Source organism: Anastrepha ludens, chromosome 3, assembly GCF_028408465.1.
Source record: "Anastrepha ludens isolate Willacy chromosome 3, idAnaLude1.1, whole genome shotgun sequence".
Classification (NCBI taxonomy): Eukaryota; Metazoa; Arthropoda; class Insecta; order Diptera; family Tephritidae; genus Anastrepha; species Anastrepha ludens.
In genome coordinates, this window is record NC_071499.1 from 110613297 (window position 1) to 110622110 (window position 8814).

Below are 8814 nucleotides of genomic sequence, written 5' to 3' on the forward strand. Positions count from 1 at the left end.
TCACCCATTAAAATGATAATCGTAGAAAACGTTTTTCGAAAAGTCGTGGACAAACCTTCGAGAGCATTCCTGCTCTAAAAGAGTTTCTCATAAATATCAGATGTCCGAGTCATAAAACTGTACATAAATTCATAGAAAAATATCGCAACATGCACCGCACTTTGGGAACAGGTCGATTTAAAAAGCTGCCAAAGATATACCTGTAGACATGTCTGACACCCTACCTTAGGTAGGTAAAAACGAGAATGTGAAAAAGCAAAGAATGCTATGAAACCTCAAGCCTCCTTTTAGAAGAAGGTACATTCCAATCTCTTTACGGGAGGAATGCCTAGTGGACCAATATGCGCCCATAGTGATTTGAACAGTAGAGCGTGCAAAGTTATAGAAGGATATAGTCGGCTACATATGTTCCAGGAAAGGCCGTTGAATTGGTAAATAAATCTTATAAAGCTGTTGTGAGCATTTTTAGATAGTTTTGATCAGGCCTCTTTGAAACATGTAACCTGATACCCACTGATCTACGTACTCATACACCTCAATACCGTCAATACCGTGAACAGAGAAACACTTCGATTATGCATCTATCACTAGTAGAATAGCCCAAGATGGACAGGCTTAATCATGAAGGCTAGAAATATAAACGAGCATCATACATGCGAAGCCTTAAGGAATATTAGTAAAAATAGAACAACGGAGGATGGTTCCATGTGTAGAAATCCACGCAAGTGGGGAAAGTTACTGATTCCTATGCACTTGGGAGCGGTCAGGACGATTCTTCGGCATACGGTACAAGCAGCTCAGAGCTTCCGGACTTCGCGAAATGTCCGGTCCTTGAACGAGAAAGGTGCGTCGTCCGGCTGGTTGATGCTCTCGTAAGAGCAAAGGCTAAACTGATACGATGCAAAGATATGCGATGGACCGGACAAGGCAAGAAGAACATTGGACCTTGCGACCTCTACTACAGCTGTCATGTAAAGGAGCGCAAATTCGATAGAACGATGCGACCAAAGATCGCTTCTATGAGTGCCTGGGACGTTCCTACAAGTGCTGCACCCGCTCTGACATAAAAATCGTGCTTGGAAACTTCAATGACAGGGTGGGCAAGGAGGGAATTTTTTGGAATTTTTCAGCCTGCGCAACGAAACATCCGGTAACGAATGGAGACTGTAAGACTTCACCGGCGCTATAAATTTCGAAGTTTGCAGCACCAGATTCCAGTATAAAAAATGGTCCAAGCAACGTGGCTGTCTTCTGATCGAAAACGCGATAGATGGAAGACACGCCTCTAGTGTTTTTACGTACGATCCAAGAGCCCAACATCGACTCATTATAATGTTGCAGCTAAAAAAGGGGCATGCCGCTGTGCAGCAAAAAAATATACATTTAGCTACGCAAATACTGTATGACATCGGGAAGCTACAACCGCAACAGACCATTCGGTTCTCACTCCTGATCCCGGAGAGTACAGCCCACCAATCCGGCATGCAAGAGCCATAGAGCAGCATTTCTTGTTCTTTGCGTCATTCTGCAGCGCAAAGAATTGCGGTATTCGAGATCCCGGTGTTTTTAAATGTCGAGAATTTTGGGTTTATTCTGAAGGAAAGTTCACTTTGCCCTGTGTTGATGAATCTTTTGAATTGGCTGCTTTGCCCTTTTCAGCTGTTTGAGCGAGTTATGCTTATTATTCCGTCGTGCAACTCGTTTTTTTAAATCGTAATAAAATTATAATTACCGATTGGATCTCGAATTTAAAATTCTATTCTGTTCTTCACAAAACAAAAATTGAATAAAAATTAATTAAAAAAAAGAACACGTAATCCTTAAGCTCAAGTAATTTGTACTGCTCTTCTTACACCACCGTCTAATTACGCCATCGGTCTCACCGAAATTCTTAAGCTTCAACAGAAATTATTTTAAAAATGAGATTTATTGAATTTTTATATTTTTTTATAAATGCATGTTCCAAGAGGAGGCAATGGTCCACAATGGACTGTAATGTCAAGATGAAGGGGATGTTCTAAGACGAATCCTGAAATTCTGGGATTGCATAAAAGGTATCCCGAGATTAAATTAAAAGTATCTGAGCTTTGAAAGTATCCCGCGATTATAGTAAAACTTTGACGAAAATTCGGGATCAACAATAATACTGATTGCACAACAGCCAATAGTCGCTAGAGTTTCCGGCATACCTACAGCGCATAATAAGGAATTACTTACGCGACCGCAAACTCGTCGGATCGAGTCAACCCCAGAGGATCCTGATTATGTAGACGTCACCTCCGGAGCGTCACAAGTATCGATTATCGGCCTCGACTCGTGTCCGATAGTACTTTTCTATTCAGATACGTGTCCGATAGTACTTTTCTAATCAGATACGCAGTCGATATCGCCGCATTTATCACAGCATGAAACTTTGAAGAAGCCCGATAGGGACACAAACTTGGCTAGATTCACGTGATCTCAAATTAACCACAGAGAAAACGGAGCTAATACTTCTAGTCCAGACGCACATCCCGCTGGAGTTTAGCATGCAAACATGCTCAAATACGCTAGTACAAAGAAGTTTGTAAGTACCAGGGCATAAGACTTTGTGAGCCCAAATACATTACTCAGCCGCGTGGTGGCAGAAAGTCGTAAAGATGACACCCCTCCTCAGTAGGCTGATGGAAAATTTAGGGGACCAACTCAAAGGAAACTTGAAATAATGATGGCTACGTTTCCGTTCTTTTATACGGAGCTGAACTGTGGGCTAAAGACAAATCACTGGTGTTAGCTCCTTGCATCGGCACAGCTAACAGCAGCTCTGAGAGTTGTGTCTACCTACCGTTCAGGGCCAACAGGGCAAACAGTGCCAGCTGTTCAAGTGATAAGCGGCTCAATATCGACAGATGAAAATGTTGTAGGCATTAAATAATGAGAGGATGGAAGTGTAAGCAAATTTGCAGCGAGCAAAATAAATGAGGAAATAATAAGGCTGTGCCAAGACCGCTGGAGAAACACGCGACAGATGGACGGCCAGGCAAATAAAATACGACCTTACATAGTACAGAAAGAACTTCGGTGAAGAAAATTTTTATGCAACCCTTTCGGGATACGCGAATTTCCAGAAATACCTGCTCAAAATAGGGAATTTCGAATACCCCACACGCATGTACGGGGATGCAACCGAGGATCATGCTGAACGCTCCTTTTTCCAATGCATGAGTTAGGAACAAGAACGTTGAACGCTGGAGAATGCGGAAAATATAGGAAATAAATATAGGAAATGTGGGAAATCATCAATAGTTTAGCTGCAGAAATTTTCCGAATGAATAAACGGGATGTGGATGCAGGGCACAAGCATATACCTTGTAATGAGGAAGATGGAACGCCAAACGAGGGCTTTGATGATGCATTTGAAACCTCCTCATCCGCAAAAAGAGAAAAAAGAAACTTACCTATAGAACACCGTGATCTTCCTAATAAAGGAAAGAATGCTTACACCAAGCCACTAAGTTCGCTCTATTAATAAATGGTACATGGACCGCATCACGTTTCATCAGCTCGCACGAAGAACGGCACTTAGAGTTGCTTTAGCCTACTTCACTGTCTCTGGCACTGCAGTCTATGTGATCAGCGGAGACATACCCGTCGACCTCATGGCACGGGAACGAAGGGATACTTGGGACTCCAAGAAGAAACACGTCATCACTAGCATCGCGCAACGGAGATGCCAAACCATGCTGAGGTGGCAAAGCAGATGGGACATGGAACCGAGTGGCATATGGGCGGCGAAACTTATTCCATTAATTGTTAAATGGGTGCAAAGGAACCTCGGGAAGTGAACAACTTCTTAACTCAGTTCTTCTTGGGCCACGGATACTGCCGGAGATACCTATATCGCATGCGCAAGGTGAGCGATCCCAAGTGCATATACTGCAAGCGCCGATCGATGACGCTTTACACAGGTTTTTTATTTACGACCGATGGCTCGCGGAAAAAAATTGCTCTAAAGAAGCAGATTAGCGACATCGCACCGAGCAACACAATCAGCAAAATGCTTGAATGAGAGAATAGCTGTAATGCGGTAAAGAGATACATCGGAAAAAAGATAGACCTCGTCACAGTCCAACAAAGCGAAGCCGCATAGATAGAAGCACAAGTAGATGAGCCTGTAGCATGAAAGCTGGCTACAAATAGGGTATACCCGGGCGTGGGTGAATAGAATTGGTTCTTTATGGATGCCGCTCTGAGCCCTCCCGAAGTAATACACAAAGTAGTCACGGGAAGGGTGTCTCCCCAGAAGGAGGGGAGGGATTGTTTTAGTGGCCACACCACTTGACCCAGTCGACGACGGTCGCTGTAAGTGCGAAGACAATTTGAACCCTACCTCACTCACCGAAAAAAACGCTCACTAATATCTTTCACTTTTATATCAATCCTATGAATAACTTATTAAGCCGCCTTGATATGTGCTTAAAAGCCAAAGCGTTCATCTCTGAGCTTGATAAATGCGGATGCAACAAACGGGGAATCAATTCACATATCTCTCTCTCTCGTCACTGTCTTTCCTCTCAAAAGGGACAAACGAATTACTCTGTCTAAGCTAATCAAATTCTAATACTTACAAATCTTTGGCAACGTTGCCCTTTACTGCACGCAATACCTTCACCATATTCGAGGAAAAAATAAAAAAACATCGATTTTTACCTGCTCCGAATTTGTGCTCTTAAAAAATTCTAAAGCTTCCTGGTCTAAGACATGTCGGGACTTATGAGGCCAATTCTACTACTTTCTTTGCTAGTCGACTCAGTTTAAAGCGTCATCCAAATTTCTCATAAAAAGTGTTGCATACTTTGCCGCACCGCCAAATTTACACATCAGCTCGACATCTGCTGGCGCCAAATTTTTAAATATTCATTTCCTTTCCTCCCCCTGAAACACCCTTGCAGGCTGCAATAAAAGGTTCATTTCCCTCTGAATTCATTTTGCTACTTTTTTGACAAAAAATAAAATTAACACAAGGCGCCAGCCATCAATTACAGGCCTTATATATGGTTAGTTTGCCGGCGTAAAAGGTGAAAACGCCCGAAGGGCGGCAATAAAATGTGTGACGCACACTTTTCGAGCGCCCTAATGAGAGCATCCGCTGGCATAGGTAGTAAGCACATGATTGATGTTTGCATCATGAACAATTCGCGCTTTCTTATATTTAAATTATTTCTTTTTGTTTTTGCCTAAACAATATCACACCTTCGCGCTATCGCAGGCTTTTGCCTTCGTATGGACAAATTTTTTGTTTCGTTTGCCATACAAAAGCGCGTTGATGTTTTTATTGCGTTCATTACAAATTTCATATTCCCGTTGAATTATGTACTCCAATTACTTAGCTTAGTGATAATAACATTGGCCACAGTTGAGCGCCAAACAAACAACCAAACGGGGAAATAACAAAGCCCCGCATTTCTGAAACTGTTAACTACCCCAACTTGGCTGGTTGTGCCCGTCTACTGGTCGCAAGTTTCACAGCGCGTGCCTGGTGTGTTAAAGCAGTTTTGGAGCTTCCTTCGGTCGTTGCCAAACAAGCAAAAAGTTTTCTTATTAAACGTCCCGCACTCGCCCTCGCTTCTTAGCCAGCCGTATGTTCCATCCATTATCTTTGCCATCTCGCTCTGTAATATAAATTTGATGCGCTTTCTATTGTTGTTAACTTTTTCTTTAATTACCTCTGCGTTAATTTTTATTTCGCCTTGGTTTGAATTTTAAACATCTCACCCTTGTTAGGCCTCATTTTATTGGATTACCTGTAAATAAATGTGAAAATGTATGTTGAATGATTAAGAACTTGCTTAAATATTTATTTGAGATATCTTCTGGGAAAGGTTAACTCCCTGCTGGCTGCAGAAGGGACGTGCTGAAACTTTTCAAATCATCTTATAATTTGGTTATGCAGCTAAGTGGATAACTTAGTGAAGTAAAAAAACTAACGCACGCTACGAGTTAGACCCTTAATTTTGTTTCGAAATACTTTTTCTGTCTGTTGAATATTTTTTTAGAAAAGCCGAACATATTTTTAACACACTTTTATTAGGACGGGTTGTATGTATATTATGTATGTATGTATGTATGTAACGGAATCTTTGAGCTTAATTTTCACTGGTTTCTAAACATCTGATCGACTTGAAATTTTGCACACCTATCAAGGACCGATGACAATGCAATAATTTGATAAAAGTTTTCCATTATCCTTATAAGGATTGCCAGGATTAATATTTTCTTTTTTTACCTGTGGGCAAAAAGTAAGGTGAATTTGGTTGTAAAATGAAAAATCGTCATTTATTCTTGTAAATCAATTTCATCCCCTTCAAAATAATGCCCTCTCGATGAAATACACTTATGCCAACGAGTTTTCCAATCCCCGAAACATGCCAAATAGTCCATTTCCGGTAGTGGTCTCTTGAGTTTTGGGAATAGCCAGAAGTCACACGGAGCCAAATCAGGCGAATACGGTGGTTGCGGAACGATATGCGTGGAATTTTTGGCGAAATGGTCACGGAGAACGAGTGCAGTGTGAGACATGTGAGATAAATTTTCGATTATCCTTATTAGGATTGCCAGGATTAATATTTTATTTTTTTAACAGGGGTTTTTAACAGGGTTATTAGCTCGGGTTGCATGTATGAATGACTGTAACGAAATCTTTGAGCTTAATTTTCACTGGCTTCTAAAAATCTGATCGACTCGGAACACACAACATAGATGACTAGATGGGAAACTCTTATTCTCGTGAGAGCGCTGAAAAATGTGCATTTTTTATAACATTTGCCGATATTGCCATACCGGTAGAAACATGAATTGGCTATTTTTTTAAACAAAAATTGGGAATTTTTAGTTTCCACACCACCATTGAGGTTAGTATTTAATGTGCGGTTGTGTAATAGTATATTACTCGTAAACACCTCCATATACTAAAAATAAAAAATAGTTAAAAAAAAACTAAAAAACACGCTTTTATTCCTAATCGAACCAAAAAGTAGAAAATAAATTTTAATGACAAAGGGACCTATAATGAAGTAATAGCAAATCGAAGGGTCAGTCATAGTCAACTACCTCAGAACAGAATTATAACAAAAATTAAGATACAAATAGAGTAATTCAAATTAGAGTTAAAAGCGCCTATCATCTAAGCGATTGCGGCCGAGTTCAGTAAGGCGCGCTAGTTTTTCTTCCTCGGTCTAACTGATTCTAATTAGAGGCAGCTACAGGGTGGGTCATGTAAAATTTGCTTTTTGAATCGGCTATAAAAAAAAAACTAATCAATATTTTTTCAAATTTTTTTTTTTCTTTTGAAGATTGAACATTGTCATTTATGACGGTAGTAGTATTACAGTAGGCTATTCGATCAACCCAATTTTTAAGCACATTTTCGATTGTTTGGGCTCCAATTTCATGAATGGCAACTTCAATTTTTAATTAATTAATTAATAATTGTTTTAAATCATCAATCGTCTCTGGATGGTTCGCATAGCATTTGTCCTTAACGGCTACCCACAAAAAATAGTCCAACGGGCTTAAATCACAGCTCCGAGGCGGCCAATTGATATCGGAATTTCGGCTAATTATTCGGTTTTCAAAAACGGTAGCCAAAAGTTCGAGTGTAACTTTGGCAGTGTGACAAGTTGCACCGTCTTGTTGAAACCAAATGTCGTCCATGTCGTCCATGTCGCCCTCTTCAATTTTTGGAAACAACTCGTTGAGCATGTCACGGTAACGCTCGCCATTTACTGTAACCGCGGCTCCTCGCTCATTTAAAAAAAAAAATGGCCCGATGATACCGCCAGACCAAAAACCGCACCAAACAGTGACGCGTTGTGGATGCATTTGCTTCTCTACAGTAACGTGTGGATTTTCTGAGCCCCAAATCCGACAATTTTGCTTATTGACGTAGCCACCGATGTGAAAATCAGAAAAGAAGAAGCAGACTCACCACTTTGGAAATATGTTTTCAAATGTTTCCAACGCTTTTCCAAGCTTTCTATACCGCCTTTGTAAAACGATTTTTCTTTGCCTTCAAAATAGGCTTCAGTTTCGGCGATTACTTCATCATTTGAACCAAATCTCTTACCACGGAGCATCTTTTTAAGGTCTGCGAAGAGCCAGTAGTCGCTGGGGGCCAAATCTGGAGAGTATGGTGGATGGGGAAGCAATTCGAAGCCCAATTCGTTAAATTTTGCCATCGTTTTCATTGATTTGTGACACGGTGCATTGGCTTGGTGTAACAACACTTTTTTCTTCGCCATATGAGGCCGTTTCTTTGCGATTTCGTCTTTCAAACGCTCCAATAACGCTATATAATAGTCGCTGTTGATGGTCTGCCCCTTCTGGAGATAGTCGATGAATATTATTCCATGCGCATTCCAAAATACAGACGCCATAATCTTGTCAGCCGACTGCTGCGTCTTTGGTCGCTTTGGGCGGCCTTCACCGGCTGCATGCCACTCAGCAGACTTCCGATTTGACTCTGGAGTGAAATGGTGGATCCATGTTTCATCCATTATGATGTGCCGATGCAAAAACTCCGACTTATTGCGCGTAAACATGTCCAAACAGCTCTTTGAATCATCGATTCGTTGTTGTTGTGTAACAAATGCTTCTTTTTGTTGGAGCAGAGTCCGAGTAATGTTTTTCAAGCCATTCCTGGCATTGAACAGTATTTTTTCTCATTAAAAAACAATGACAAATCACCACACGGAATTGCTTTGAATTCATTTTTTTTTTAACTCAAAAGTAGCGTTACTTAAAGCACTGTAACTTGTATACAAATGGTCGGATTAA